The sequence below is a fragment of the Ambystoma mexicanum genome, assembly GCF_040938575.1.
Source record: "Ambystoma mexicanum isolate Mex_15411 chromosome 12 unlocalized genomic scaffold, UKY_AmexF1_1 Mex_chr12_unloc.1, whole genome shotgun sequence".
Taxonomy (NCBI): domain Eukaryota; kingdom Metazoa; phylum Chordata; class Amphibia; order Caudata; family Ambystomatidae; genus Ambystoma; species Ambystoma mexicanum.
In genome coordinates, this window is record NW_027182322.1 from 15800286 (window position 1) to 15816563 (window position 16278).

The following is a 16278-nucleotide window of genomic DNA, read 5'->3' on the forward strand; positions in this document are numbered from 1 at the left end:
CACTGAGCTACATCCCCTCGGTATGCAGTGTGTCTGTCCTGCAGACATAATTTTCAGGGAGAACTCTTCTGGTCAAAACATTCTGCCGAGTGAAGCACTAGCAAAAGAGCAGGGAAAACTGGAGCAAGAATGGAAAACCACATGGTCACACTGAAGCAGTGTGCATTTTGCTTCTCCATAAGAGATGACTTCCAGAGGAAGATTTCCACCAGAGGATTACTGTGCTCAAAGGGCCATCTAGTGGATAGAGATCATTTGACAGTCAAAAAGAGAAACAAGTGGAAATGCCCCGGGTCCTCATACATGCAAAGCATGCGCTCTACAACTGAGCTACATCCCCGCTGAGAGGACACTTCCTCATCACACCTAAAAGCTTCAGGAGGGAGTGGGCTAAGTAAGGAAAGGGGTTTGCAGTAGTGCATATGAAAAAACATGACAACTGCCAAATTACATCTTACTACTTACAATGACAAAGTTAAAGCGCCAGGTCGATCTCATCACGTTGGTGCCTGAGACATCACATAATGTGACACGGCCATCTCGGATAGATGCCCCAGATTTGAGAAGTGTAGTTATGGAGAAAAAATAAATAAATATATATATATATATATATATATGTATGTCTTCAAACACCAAAAATGAGATAGCACCATTTCGCGCAGGAATTCCTCCAGCCGAAAGCCCACAAATGTTGCTAGATAGACTGACACCTCTTTCGGATGTCCTTCTGTATTTGCTGGCTAGTGGAAAGCAAAGTGGACCCACCACTCTATAGCTCTGCCGTCATGAGTGTCCCTAGCACACTCGGCAGATGTCGCTTCTCTAGGCAGACAAGCAGTGGAATTCTGCGGAAGGTCAATGGTGCTTCCATTGGTTTTGCCACTAGGCGATCCATTGCAGCCCTAGAATGAAGCATAACCCGCTGAATGCATTCAGGGTGTTCTGCGGTGGGAAAGGTCAGAGGGGGTGATAGTTGGTGAGCGTGCACAGCACCTCAGAATGATACCACTGCCTAGCAGGGGGACCGGTGGAGACACTATTCTCAGCCAATGCCCCTCTGTCTGAACGAGTCTGCTTTGTGTCATCCCGGTAAGAGATCAGGCTAACAGGCTTCCAATGAAAAAAGCAGACATCACACTGAAGCATGGTGCACCGTGCATGTCCACAATCATCGGCTCCAAAGAGAAGACGTTCAGCAACAGGATTTAGTATGGCAAAAGACCACATCATCCTAATTCCCATGTACATGAAAAAGCCCACACTTGAAGAAACATGTCATATGGAGACGCCGGGGATCGAACCTGTGGCCTCATACTTCCAAAGCAGGTGCTCTACCACTGAGTTACATCCCCGCTGCCAGCAAGGACCTATGAAATCTACCAGATGCTGGCTGGCTGCTTGGGACTAACAGCGCCCAGAACTGATGGTAACTGTCGAATTGGAGTTTCCAAATGGCGGACTTCATTTTAGAGCCACCTGTTTCTGGTTGTCCATAGAAACATGCAGAAAAGCTGCCCCCCCCTGCAATCCCCCTGATCAACTAATGAAAAATATCAATATGTTCAAGGCTTTTGCTTTTAGAAGCCGGAGATAGGCCCCAGCAGCAGAGCTGGTAGGATATTCCAGCTCAAAACTAACAAGTTACAGAACCTGATCAACTTAGGTTGACAACAGAGGTACATCTGTGGCCACATCCAGTGAAAACAAATTATTTTTAAAGCTAGCCATCATATGCTACAAAGGTACAATGGTGGAGCTATACATTCGGAACCAAAACAATCGACTGAAAAGAAACGCAAGGCAATGCCAATCCTTTCACGATTCTGCACGGTTAAAACTGTGGTGTGATGGTACTCTCTGTGCATTTCTATTTGTAGTGATTGTGAAGGCATACAGGATGTTGACACTGGCAGGGACGCAAACCTCACTGATATATTACAGGCAGGTTTGCGATACGGGCACCAGCGTTTTCTCAGACAAATAGATATGAATGTCGATGATCCTATAATCATGGCCCGAGTTGCAGTGTGAAATACAAAATAACCGGGACAAAATCACACTGAAGTTTATGCAAATGGAGGTGCAGGGGATTGAACCCGGGACCTCATACATGCGAAGCATGCGCTCTACCACTGAGCTACATCCCCTTGGTGTGCGGTGAGTCTGTCCTGCAGACATCTTTTCCTGGGAGAATTCTTCCGGTCAAAGTATGCTGCCAACTGAAGCACTAGCAAAAGACCAGGGAAAACGGGAGCAAGACTGGAAAAGCACATGGTCACACTGAAGCAGTGTGCATTATGCTTCTCCATAAGAGATGACTTCCAGGGGAAGTATTCCACCAGAGGATTACCGTGCTCAAAGAGCCATCTAGTGGACAGAGACCATATGACAGTCAAAAAAAGGGAAACAATTGGAGATGCCAGGGATTGGACCCGGGGCCTCATACATGCAAAACAAGTGCTCTACCACTGAGCTACATCCCCTCGGTATGCAGTGTGTCTGTCCTGCAGACATAATTTTCAGGGAGAACTCTTCTGGTCAAAACATTCTGCCGAGTGAAGCACTAGCAAAAGAGCAGGGAAAACTGGAGCAAGAATGGAAAACCACATGGTCACACTGAAGCAGTGTGCATTTTGCTTCTCCATAAGAGATGACTTCCAGAGGAAGATTTCCACCAGAGGATTACTGTGCTCAAAGGGCCATCTAGTGGATAGAGATCATTTGACAGTCAAAAAGAGAAACAAGTGGAAATGCCCCGGGTCCTCATACATGCAAAGCATGCGCTCTACAACTGAGCTACATCCCCGCTGAGAGGACACTTCCTCATCACACCTAAAAGCTTCAGGAGGGAGTGGGCTAAGTAAGGAAAGGGGTTTGCAGTAGTGCATATGAAAAAACATGACAACTGCCAAATTACATCTTACTACTTACAATGACAAAGTTAAAGCGCCAGGTCGATCTCATCACGTTGGTGCCTGAGACATCACATAATGTGACACGGCCATCTCGGATAGATGCCCCAGATTTGAGAAGTGTAGTTATGGAGAAAAAATAAATAAATATATATATATATATATATATATGTATGTCTTCAAACACCAAAAATGAGATAGCACCATTTCGCGCAGGAATTCCTCCAGCCGAAAGCCCACAAATGTTGCTAGATAGACTGACACCTCTTTCGGATGTCCTTCTGTATTTGCTGGCTAGTGGAAAGCAAAGTGGACCCACCACTCTATAGCTCTGCCGTCATGAGTGTCCCTAGCACACTCGGCAGATGTCGCTTCTCTAGGCAGACAAGCAGTGGAATTCTGCGGAAGGTCAATGGTGCTTCCATTGGTTTTGCCACTAGGCGATCCATTGCAGCCCTAGAATGAAGCATAACCCGCTGAATGCATTCAGGGTGTTCTGCGGTGGGAAAGGTCAGAGGGGGTGATAGTTGGTGAGCGTGCACAGCACCTCAGAATGATACCACTGCCTAGCAGGGGGACCGGTGGAGACACTATTCTCAGCCAATGCCCCTCTGTCTGAACGAGTCTGCTTTGTGTCATCCCGGTAAGAGATCAGGCTAACAGGCTTCCAATGAAAAAAGCAGACATCACACTGAAGCATGGTGCACCGTGCATGTCCACAATCATCGGCTCCAAAGAGAAGACGTTCAGCAACAGGATTTAGTATGGCAAAAGACCACATCATCCTAATTCCCATGTACAGGAAAAAGCCCACACTTGAAGAAACATGTCATATGGAGACGCCGGGGATCGAACCTGTGGCCTCATACTTCCAAAGCAGGTGCTCTACCACTGAGTTACATCCCCGCTGCCAGCAAGGACCTATGAAATCTACCAGATGCTGGCTGGCTGCTTGGGACTAACAGCGCCCAGAACTGATGGTAACTGTCGAATTGGAGTTTCCAAATGGCGGACTTCATTTTAGAGCCACCTGTTTCTGGTTGTCCATAGAAACATGCAGAAAAGCTGCCCCCCCCTGCAATCCCCCTGATCAACTAATGAAAAATATCAATATGTTCAAGGCTTTTGCTTTTAGAAGCCGGAGATAGGCCCCAGCAGCAGAGCTGGTAGGATATTCCAGCTCAAAACTAACAAGTTACAGAACCTGATCAACTTAGGTTGACAACAGAGGTACATCTGTGGCCACATCCAGTGAAAACAAATTATTTTTAAAGCTGGCAATCATATGCTACAAAGGTACAATGGTGGAGCTATACATTCGGAACCAAAACAATCGACTGAAAAGAAACGCAAGGCAATGCCAATCCTTTCACGATTCTGCACAGTTAAAACTGTGGTGTGATGGTACTCTCTGTGCATTTCTATTTGTAGTGATTGTGAAGGCATACAGGATGTTGACACTGGCAGGGACGCAAACCTCACTGATATATTACAGGCAGGTTTGCGATACGGGCACCAGCGTTTTCTCAGACAAATAGATATGAATGTCGATGATCCTATAATCATGGCCCGAGTTGCAGTGTGAAATACAAAATAACCGGGACAAAATCACACTGAAGTTTATGCAAATGGAGGTGCCGGGGATTGAACCCGGGACCTCATACATGCGAAGCATGCGCTCTACCACTGAGCTACATCCCCTTGGTGTGCGGTGAGTCTGTCCTGCAGACATCTTTTCCAGGGAGAATTCTTCCGGTCAAAGTATGCTGCCAACTGAAGCACTAGCAAAAGACCAGGGAAAACGGGAGCAAGACTGGAAAAGCACATGGTCACACTGAAGCAGTGTGCATTATGCTTCTCCATAAGAGATGACTTCCAGGGGAAGTATTCCACCAGAGGATTACCGTGCTCAAAGAGCCATCTAGTGGACAGAGACCATATGACAGTCAAAAAAAGGGAAACAATTGGAGATGCCAGGGATTGGACCCGGGGCCTCATACATGCAAAACAAGTGCTCTACCACTGAGCTACATCCCCTCGGTATGCAGTGTGTCTGTCCTGCAGACATCATTTTCAGGGAGAACTCTTCTGGTCAAAACATTCTGCCGAGTGAAGCACTAGCAAAAGAGCAGGGAAAACTGGAGCAAGAATGGAAAACCACATGGTCACACTGAAGCAGTGTGCATTTTGCTTCTCCATAAGAGATGACTTCCAGGGGAAGATTTCCACCAGAGGATTACTGTGCTCAAAGGGCCATCTAGTGGATAGAGATCATTTGACAGTCAAAAAGAGAAACAAGTGGAAATGCCCCGGGTCCTCATACATGCAAAGCATGCGCTCTACAACTGAGCTACATCCCCGCTGAGAGGACACTTCCTCATCACACCTAAAAGCTTCAGGAGGGAGTGGGCTAAGTAAGGAAAGGGGTTTGCAGTAGTGCATATGAAAAAACATGACAACTGCCAAATTACATCTTACTACTTACAATGACAAAGTTAAAGCGCCAGGTCGATCTCATCACGTTGGTGCCTGAGACATCACATAATGTGACACGGCCATCTCGGATAGATGCCCCAGATTTGAGAAGTGTAGTTATGGAGAAAAAATAAATAAATATATATATATATATATATATATGTATGTCTTCAAACACCAAAAATGAGATAGCACCATTTCGCGCAGGAATTCCTCCAGCCGAAAGCCCACAAATGTTGCTAGATAGACTGACACCTCTTTCGGATGTCCTTCTGTATTTGCTGGCTAGTGGAAAGCAAAGTGGACCCACCACTCTATAGCTCTGCCGTCATGAGTGTCCCTAGCACACTCGGCAGATGTCGCTTCTCTAGGCAGACAAGCAGTGGAATTCTGCGGAAGGTCAATGGTGCTTCCATTGGTTTTGCCACTAGGCGATCCATTGCAGCCCTAGAATGAAGCATAACCCGCTGAATGCATTCAGGGTGTTCTGCGGTGGGAAAGGTCAGAGGGGGTGATAGTTGGTGAGCGTGCACAGCACCTCAGAATGATACCACTGCCTAGCAGGGGGACCGGTGGAGACACTATTCTCAGCCAATGCCCCTCTGTATGAACGAGTCTGCTTTGTGTCATCCCGGTAAGAGATCAGGCTAACAGGCTTCCAATGAAAAAAGCAGACATCACACTGAAGCATGGTGCACCGTGCATGTCCACAATCATCGGCTCCAAAGAGAAGACGTTCAGCAACAGGATTTAGTATGGCAAAAGACCACATCATCCTAATTCCCATGTACAGGAAAAAGCCCACACTTGAAGAAACATATCATATGGAGATGCCGGGGATCGAACCTGTGGCCTCATACTTCCAAAGCAGGTGCTCTACCACTGAGTTACATCCCCGCTGCCAGCAAGGACCTATGAAATCTACCAGATGCTGGCTGGCTGCTTGGGACTAACAGCGCCCAGAACTGATGGTAACTGTCGAATTTGAGTTTCCAAATGGCGGACTTCATTTTAGAGCCACCTGTTTCTGGTTGTCCATAGAAACATGCAGAAAAGCTGCCCCCCCCCTGCAATCCCCCTGATCAACTAATGAAAAATATCAATATGTTCAAGGCTTTTGCTTTTAGAAGCCGGAGATAGGCCCCAGCAGCAGAGCTGGTAGGATATTCCAGCTCAAAACTAACAAGTTACAGAACCTGATCAACTTAGGTTGACAACAGAGGTACATCTGTGGCCACATCCAGTGAAAACAAATTATTTTTAAAGCTAGCCATCATATGCTACAAAGGTACAATGGTGGAGCTATACATTCGGAACCAAAACAATCGACTGAAAAGAAACGCAAGGCAATGCCAATCCTTTCACGATTCTGCACGGTTAAAACTGTGGTGTGATGGTACTCTCTGTGCATTTCTATTTGTAGTGATTGTGAAGGCATACAGGATGTTGACACTGGCAGGGACGCAAACCTCACTGATATATTACAGGCAGGTTTGCGATACGGGCACCAGCGTTTTCTCAGACAAATAGATATGAATGTCGATGATCCTATAATCATGGCCCGAGTTGCAGTGTGAAATACAAAATAACCGGGACAAAATCACACTGAAGTTTATGCAAATGGAGGTGCAGGGGATTGAACCCGGGACCTCATACATGCGAAGCATGCGCTCTACCACTGAGCTACATCCCCTTGGTGTGCGGTGAGTCTGTCCTGCAGACATCTTTTCCTGGGAGAATTCTTCCGGTCAAAGTATGCTGCCAACTGAAGCACTAGCAAAAGACCAGGGAAAACGGGAGCAAGACTGGAAAAGCACATGGTCACACTGAAGCAGTGTGCATTATGCTTCTCCATAAGAGATGACTTCCAGGGGAAGTATTCCACCAGAGGATTACCGTGCTCAAAGAGCCATCTAGTGGACAGAGACCATATGACAGTCAAAAAAAGGGAAACAATTGGAGATGCCAGGGATTGGACCCGGGGCCTCATACATGCAAAACAAGTGCTCTACCACTGAGCTACATCCCCTCGGTATGCAGTGTGTCTGTCCTGCAGACATAATTTTCAGGGAGAACTCTTCTGGTCAAAACATTCTGCCGAGTGAAGCACTAGCAAAAGAGCAGGGAAAACTGGAGCAAGAATGGAAAACCACATGGTCACACTGAAGCAGTGTGCATTTTGCTTCTCCATAAGAGATGACTTCCAGAGGAAGATTTCCACCAGAGGATTACTGTGCTCAAAGGGCCATCTAGTGGATAGAGATCATTTGACAGTCAAAAAGAGAAACAAGTGGAAATGCCCCGGGTCCTCATACATGCAAAGCATGCGCTCTACAACTGAGCTACATCCCCGCTGAGAGGACACTTCCTCATCACACCTAAAAGCTTCAGGAGGGAGTGGGCTAAGTAAGGAAAGGGGTTTGCAGTAGTGCATATGAAAAAACATGACAACTGCCAAATTACATCTTACTACTTACAATGACAAAGTTAAAGCGCCAGGTCGATCTCATCACGTTGGTGCCTGAGACATCACATAATGTGACACGGCCATCTCGGATAGATGCCCCAGATTTGAGAAGTGTAGTTATGGAGAAAAAATAAATAAATATATATATATATATATATATATGTATGTCTTCAAACACCAAAAATGAGATAGCACCATTTCGCGCAGGAATTCCTCCAGCCGAAAGCCCACAAATGTTGCTAGATAGACTGACACCTCTTTCGGATGTCCTTCTGTATTTGCTGGCTAGTGGAAAGCAAAGTGGACCCACCACTCTATAGCTCTGCCGTCATGAGTGTCCCTAGCACACTCGGCAGATGTCGCTTCTCTAGGCAGACAAGCAGTGGAATTCTGCGGAAGGTCAATGGTGCTTCCATTGGTTTTGCCACTAGGCGATCCATTGCAGCCCTAGAATGAAGCATAACCCGCTGAATGCATTCAGGGTGTTCTGCGGTGGGAAAGGTCAGAGGGGGTGATAGTTGGTGAGCGTGCACAGCACCTCAGAATGATACCACTGCCTAGCAGGGGGACCGGTGGAGACACTATTCTCAGCCAATGCCCCTCTGTCTGAACGAGTCTGCTTTGTGTCATCCCGGTAAGAGATCAGGCTAACAGGCTTCCAATGAAAAAAGCAGACATCACACTGAAGCATGGTGCACCGTGCATGTCCACAATCATCGGCTCCAAAGAGAAGACGTTCAGCAACAGGATTTAGTATGGCAAAAGACCACATCATCCTAATTCCCATGTACAGGAAAAAGCCCACACTTGAAGAAACATGTCATATGGAGACGCCGGGGATCGAACCTGTGGCCTCATACTTCCAAAGCAGGTGCTCTACCACTGAGTTACATCCCCGCTGCCAGCAAGGACCTATGAAATCTACCAGATGCTGGCTGGCTGCTTGGGACTAACAGCGCCCAGAACTGATGGTAACTGTCGAATTGGAGTTTCCAAATGGCGGACTTCATTTTAGAGCCACCTGTTTCTGGTTGTCCATAGAAACATGCAGAAAAGCTGCCCCCCCCTGCAATCCCCCTGATCAACTAATGAAAAATATCAATATGTTCAAGGCTTTTGCTTTTAGAAGCCGGAGATAGGCCCCAGCAGCAGAGCTGGTAGGATATTCCAGCTCAAAACTAACAAGTTACAGAACCTGATCAACTTAGGTTGACAACAGAGGTACATCTGTGGCCACATCCAGTGAAAACAAATTATTTTTAAAGCTGGCAATCATATGCTACAAAGGTACAATGGTGGAGCTATACATTCGGAACCAAAACAATCGACTGAAAAGAAACGCAAGGCAATGCCAATCCTTTCACGATTCTGCACAGTTAAAACTGTGGTGTGATGGTACTCTCTGTGCATTTCTATTTGTAGTGATTGTGAAGGCATACAGGATGTTGACACTGGCAGGGACGCAAACCTCACTGATATATTACAGGCAGGTTTGCGATACGGGCACCAGCGTTTTCTCAGACAAATAGATATGAATGTCGATGATCCTATAATCATGGCCCGAGTTGCAGTGTGAAATACAAAATAACCGGGACAAAATCACACTGAAGTTTATGCAAATGGAGGTGCCGGGGATTGAACCCGGGACCTCATACATGCGAAGCATGCGCTCTACCACTGAGCTACATCCCCTTGGTGTGCGGTGAGTCTGTCCTGCAGACATCTTTTCCAGGGAGAATTCTTCCGGTCAAAGTATGCTGCCAACTGAAGCACTAGCAAAAGACCAGGGAAAACGGGAGCAAGACTGGAAAAGCACATGGTCACACTGAAGCAGTGTGCATTATGCTTCTCCATAAGAGATGACTTCCAGGGGAAGTATTCCACCAGAGGATTACCGTGCTCAAAGAGCCATCTAGTGGACAGAGACCATATGACAGTCAAAAAAAGGGAAACAATTGGAGATGCCAGGGATTGGACCCGGGGCCTCATACATGCAAAACAAGTGCTCTACCACTGAGCTACATCCCCTCGGTATGCAGTGTGTCTGTCCTGCAGACATCATTTTCAGGGAGAACTCTTCTGGTCAAAACATTCTGCCGAGTGAAGCACTAGCAAAAGAGCAGGGAAAACTGGAGCAAGAATGGAAAACCACATGGTCACACTGAAGCAGTGTGCATTTTGCTTCTCCATAAGAGATGACTTCCAGGGGAAGATTTCCACCAGAGGATTACTGTGCTCAAAGGGCCATCTAGTGGATAGAGATCATTTGACAGTCAAAAAGAGAAACAAGTGGAAATGCCCCGGGTCCTCATACATGCAAAGCATGCGCTCTACAACTGAGCTACATCCCCGCTGAGAGGACACTTCCTCATCACACCTAAAAGCTTCAGGAGGGAGTGGGCTAAGTAAGGAAAGGGGTTTGCAGTAGTGCATATGAAAAAACATGACAACTGCCAAATTACATCTTACTACTTACAATGACAAAGTTAAAGCGCCAGGTCGATCTCATCACGTTGGTGCCTGAGACATCACATAATGTGACACGGCCATCTCGGATAGATGCCCCAGATTTGAGAAGTGTAGTTATGGAGAAAAAATAAATAAATATATATATATATATATATATATATATGTCTTCAAACACCAAAAATGAGATAGCACCATTTCGCGCAGGAATTCCTCCAGCCGAAAGCCCACAAATGTTGCTAGATAGACTGACACCTCTTTCGGATGTCCTTCTGTATTTGCTGGCTAGTGGAAAGCAAAGTGGACCCACCACTCTATAGCTCTGCCGTCATGAGTGTCCCTAGCACACTCGGCAGATGTCGCTTCTCTAGGCAGACAAGCAGTGGAATTCTGCGGAAGGTCAATGGTGCTTCCATTGGTTTTGCCACTAGGCGATCCATTGCAGCCCTAGAATGAAGCATAACCCGCTGAATGCATTCAGGGTGTTCTGCGGTGGGAAAGGTCAGAGGGGGTGATAGTTGGTGAGCGTGCACAGCACCTCAGAATGATACCACTGCCTAGCAGGGGGACCGGTGGAGACACTATTCTCAGCCAATGCCCCTCTGTCTGAACGAGTCTGCTTTGTGTCATCCCGGTAAGAGATCAGGCTAACAGGCTTCCAATGAAAAAAGCAGACATCACACTGAAGCATGGTGCACCGTGCATGTCCACAATCATCGGCTCCAAAGAGAAGACGTTCAGCAACAGGATTTAGTATGGCAAAAGACCACATCATCCTAATTCCCATGTACAGGAAAAAGCCCACACTTGAAGAAACATGTCATATGGAGACGCCGGGGATCGAACCTGTGGCCTCATACTTCCAAAGCAGGTGCTCTACCACTGAGTTACATCCCCGCTGCCAGCAAGGACCTATGAAATCTACCAGATGCTGGCTGGCTGCTTGGGACTAACAGCGCCCAGAACTGATGGTAACTGTCGAATTGGAGTTTCCAAATGGCGGACTTCATTTTAGAGCCACCTGTTTCTGGTTGTCCATAGAAACATGCAGAAAAGCTGCCCCCCCCTGCAATCCCCCTGATCAACTAATGAAAAATATCAATATGTTCAAGGCTTTTGCTTTTAGAAGCCGGAGATAGGCCCCAGCAGCAGAGCTGGTAGGATATTCCAGCTCAAAACTAACAAGTTACAGAACCTGATCAACTTAGGTTGACAACAGAGGTACATCTGTGGCCACATCCAGTGAAAACAAATTATTTTTAAAGCTAGCCATCATATGCTACAAAGGTACAATGGTGGAGCTATACATTCGGAACCAAAACAATCGACTGAAAAGAAACGCAAGGCAATGCCAATCCTTTCACGATTCTGCACAGTTAAAACTGTGGTGTGATGGTACTCTCTGTGCATTTCTATTTGTAGTGATTGTGAAGGCATACAGGATGTTGACACTGGCAGGGACGCAAACCTCACTGATATATTACAGGCAGGTTTGCGATACGGGCACCAGCGTTTTCTCAGACAAATAGATATGAATGTCGATGATCCTATAATCATGGCCCGAGTTGCAGTGTGAAATACAAAATAACCGGGACAAAATCACACTGAAGTTTATGCAAATGGAGGTGCCGGGGATTGAACCCGGGACCTCATACATGCGAAGCATGCGCTCTACCACTGAGCTACATCCCCTTGGTGTGCGGTGAGTCTGTCCTGCAGACATCTTTTCCTGGGAGAATTCTTCCGGTCAAAGTATGCTGCCAACTGAAGCACTAGCAAAAGACCAGGGAAAACGGGAGCAAGACTGGAAAAGCACATGGTCACACTGAAGCAGTGTGCATTATGCTTCTCCATAAGAGATGACTTCCAGGGGAAGTATTCCACCAGAGGATTACCGTGCTCAAAGAGCCATCTAGTGGACAGAGACCATATGACAGTCAAAAAAAGGGAAACAATTGGAGATGCCAGGGATTGGACCCGGGGCCTCATACATGCAAAACAAGTGCTCTACCACTGAGCTACATCCCCTCGGTATGCAGTGTGTCTGTCCTGCAGACATAATTTTCAGGGAGAACTCTTCTGGTCAAAACATTCTGCCGAGTGAAGCACTAGCAAAAGAGCAGGGAAAACTGGAGCAAGAATGGAAAACCACATGGTCACACTGAAGCAGTGTGCATTTTGCTTCTCCATAAGAGATGACTTCCAGGGGAAGATTTCCACCAGAGGATTACTGTGCTCAAAGGGCCATCTAGTGGATAGAGATCATTTGACAGTCAAAAAGAGAAACAAGTGGAAATGCCCCGGGTCCTCATACATGCAAAGCATGCGCTCTACAACTGAGCTACATCCCTGCTGAGAGGACACTTCCTCATCACACCTAAAAGCTTCAGGAGGGAGTGGGCTAAGTAAGGAAAGGGGTTTGCAGTAGTGCATATGAAAAAACATGACAACTGCCAAATTACATCTTACTACTTACAATGACAAAGTTAAAGCGCCAGGTCGATCTCATCACGTTGGTGCCTGAGACATCACATAATGTGACACGGCCATCTCGGATAGATGCCCCAGATTTGAGAAGTGTAGTTATGGAGAAAAAATAAATAAATATATATATATATATATATATATGTATGTCTTCAAACACCAAAAATGAGATAGCACCATTTCGCGCAGGAATTCCTCCAGCCGAAAGCCCACAAATGTTGCTAGATAGACTGACACCTCTTTCGGATGTCCTTCTGTATTTGCTGGCTAGTGGAAAGCAAAGTGGACCCACCACTCTATAGCTCTGCCGTCATGAGTGTCCCTAGCACACTCGGCAGATGTCGCTTCTCTAGGCAGACAAGCAGTGGAATTCTGCGGAAGGTCAATGGTGCTTCCATTGGTTTTGCCACTAGGCGATCCATTGCAGCCCTAGAATGAAGCATAACCCGCTGAATGCATTCAGGGTGTTCTGCGGTGGGAAAGGTCAGAGGGGGTGATAGTTGGTGAGCGTGCACAGCACCTCAGAATGATACCACTGCCTAGCAGGGGGACCGGTGGAGACACTATTCTCAGCCAATGCCCCTCTGTCTGAACGAGTCTGCTTTGTGTCATCCCGGTAAGAGATCAGGCTAACAGGCTTCCAATGAAAAAAGCAGACATCACACTGAAGCATGGTGCACCGTGCATGTCCACAATCATCGGCTCCAAAGAGAAGACGTTCAGCAACAGGATTTAGTATGGCAAAAGACCACATCATCCTAATTCCCATGTACAGGAAAAAGCCCACACTTGAAGAAACATGTCATATGGAGACGCCGGGGATCGAACCTGTGGCCTCATACTTCCAAAGCAGGTGCTCTACCACTGAGTTACATCCCCGCTGCCAGCAAGGACCTATGAAATCTACCAGATGCTGGCTGGCTGCTTGGGACTAACAGCGCCCAGAACTGATGGTAACTGTCGAATTGGAGTTTCCAAATGGCGGACTTCATTTTAGAGCCACCTGTTTCTGGTTGTCCATAGAAACATGCAGAAAAGCTGCCCCCCCCTGCAATCCCCCTGATCAACTAATGAAAAATATCAATATGTTCAAGGCTTTTGCTTTTAGAAGCCGGAGATAGGCCCCAGCAGCAGAGCTGGTAGGATATTCCAGCTCAAAACTAACAAGTTACAGAACCTGATCAACTTAGGTTGACAACAGAGGTACATCTGTGGCCACATCCAGTGAAAACAAATTATTTTTAAAGCTGGCAATCATATGCTACAAAGGTACAATGGTGGAGCTATACATTCGGAACCAAAACAATCGACTGAAAAGAAACGCAAGGCAATGCCAATCCTTTCACGATTCTGCACAGTTAAAACTGTGGTGTGATGGTACTCTCTGTGCATTTCTATTTGTAGTGATTGTGAAGGCATACAGGATGTTGACACTGGCAGGGACGCAAACCTCACTGATATATTACAGGCAGGTTTGCGATACGGGCACCAGCGTTTTCTCAGACAAATAGATATGAATGTCGATGATCCTATAATCATGGCCCGAGTTGCAGTGTGAAATACAAAATAACCGGGACAAAATCACACTGAAGTTTATGCAAATGGAGGTGCCGGGGATTGAACCCGGGACCTCATACATGCGAAGCATGCGCTCTACCACTGAGCTACATCCCCTTGGTGTGCGGTGAGTCTGTCCTGCAGACATCTTTTCCAGGGAGAATTCTTCCGGTCAAAGTATGCTGCCAACTGAAGCACTAGCAAAAGACCAGGGAAAACGGGAGCAAGACTGGAAAAGCACATGGTCACACTGAAGCAGTGTGCATTATGCTTCTCCATAAGAGATGACTTCCAGGGGAAGTATTCCACCAGAGGATTACCGTGCTCAAAGAGCCATCTAGTGGACAGAGACCATATGACAGTCAAAAAAAGGGAAACAATTGGAGATGCCAGGGATTGGACCCGGGGCCTCATACATGCAAAACAAGTGCTCTACCACTGAGCTACATCCCCTCGGTATGCAGTGTGTCTGTCCTGCAGACATCATTTTCAGGGAGAACTCTTCTGGTCAAAACATTCTGCCGAGTGAAGCACTAGCAAAAGAGCAGGGAAAACTGGAGCAAGAATGGAAAACCACATGGTCACACTGAAGCAGTGTGCATTTTGCTTCTCCATAAGAGATGACTTCCAGGGGAAGATTTCCACCAGAGGATTACTGTGCTCAAAGGGCCATCTAGTGGATAGAGATCATTTGACAGTCAAAAAGAGAAACAAGTGGAAATGCCCCGGGTCCTCATACATGCAAAGCATGCGCTCTACAACTGAGCTACATCCCCGCTGAGAGGACACTTCCTCATCACACCTAAAAGCTTCAGGAGGGAGTGGGCTAAGTAAGGAAAGGGGTTTGCAGTAGTGCATATGAAAAAACATGACAACTGCCAAATTACATCTTACTACTTACAATGACAAAGTTAAAGCGCCAGGTCGATCTCATCACGTTGGTGCCTGAGACATCACATAATGTGACACGGCCATCTCGGATAGATGCCCCAGATTTGAGAAGTGTAGTTATGGAGAAAAAATAAATAAATATATATATATATATATATATATGTATGTCTTCAAACACCAAAAATGAGATAGCACCATTTCGCGCAGGAATTCCTCCAGCCGAAAGCCCACAAATGTTGCTAGATAGACTGACACCTCTTTCGGATGTCCTTCTGTATTTGCTGGCTAGTGGAAAGCAAAGTGGACCCACCACTCTATAGCTCTGCCGTCATGAGTGTCCCTAGCACACTCGGCAGATGTCGCTTCTCTAGGCAGACAAGCAGTGGAATTCTGCGGAAGGTCAATGGTGCTTCCATTGGTTTTGCCACTAGGCGATCCATTGCAGCCCTAGAATGAAGCATAACCCGCTGAATGCATTCAGGGTGTTCTGCGGTGGGAAAGGTCAGAGGGGGTGATAGTTGGTGAGCGTGCACAGCACCTCAGAATGATACCACTGCCTAGCAGGGGGACCGGTGGAGACACTATTCTCAGCCAATGCCCCTCTGTCTGAACGAGTCTGCTTTGTGTCATCCCGGTAAGAGATCAGGCTAACAGGCTTCCAATGAAAAAAGCAGACATCACACTGAAGCATGGTGCACCGTGCATGTCCACAATCATCGGCTCCAAAGAGAAGACGTTCAGCAACAGGATTTAGTATGGCAAAAGACCACATCATCCTAATTCCCATGTACAGGAAAAAGCCCACACTTGAAGAAACATGTCATATGGAGACGCCGGGGATCGAACCTGTGGCCTCATACTTCCAAAGCAGGTGCTCTACCACTGAGTTACATCCCCGCTGCCAGCAAGGACCTATGAAATCTACCAGATGCTGGCTGGCTGCTTGGGACTAACAGCGCCCAGAACTGATGGTAACTGTCGAATTGGAGTTTCCAAATGGCGGACTTCATTTTAGAGCCACCTGTT

At 46.7% G+C, this 16278-nt stretch overlaps 6 non-coding genes across 6 annotated transcripts; all 6 read right to left on the reverse strand.

The window, feature by feature from the left end:
- Positions 1 to 2075: 2075 nt before the first annotated feature.
- TRNAA-CGC (transfer RNA alanine (anticodon CGC)) lies at positions 2076 to 2147 on the reverse strand. Its single transcript has one exon. It is a non-coding gene; the product is annotated as a tRNA-Ala (tRNA).
- A 2394-nt stretch (positions 2148 to 4541) lies between these two features.
- TRNAA-CGC (transfer RNA alanine (anticodon CGC)) lies at positions 4542 to 4613 on the reverse strand. Its single transcript has one exon. It is a non-coding gene; the product is annotated as a tRNA-Ala (tRNA).
- A 2395-nt stretch (positions 4614 to 7008) lies between these two features.
- On the reverse strand, positions 7009 to 7080 carry TRNAA-CGC (transfer RNA alanine (anticodon CGC)). Its single transcript has one exon. It is a non-coding gene; the product is annotated as a tRNA-Ala (tRNA).
- Positions 7081 to 9474: 2394 nt separating this feature from the next.
- On the reverse strand, positions 9475 to 9546 carry TRNAA-CGC (transfer RNA alanine (anticodon CGC)). Its single transcript has one exon. It is a non-coding gene; the product is annotated as a tRNA-Ala (tRNA).
- Positions 9547 to 11940: 2394 nt separating this feature from the next.
- TRNAA-CGC (transfer RNA alanine (anticodon CGC)) lies at positions 11941 to 12012 on the reverse strand. The gene has a single exon. It is a non-coding gene; the product is annotated as a tRNA-Ala (tRNA).
- Positions 12013 to 14406: 2394 nt separating this feature from the next.
- TRNAA-CGC (transfer RNA alanine (anticodon CGC)) lies at positions 14407 to 14478 on the reverse strand. Its single transcript has one exon. It is a non-coding gene; the product is annotated as a tRNA-Ala (tRNA).
- Between the last annotated feature and the right edge of the window lie 1800 nt (positions 14479 to 16278).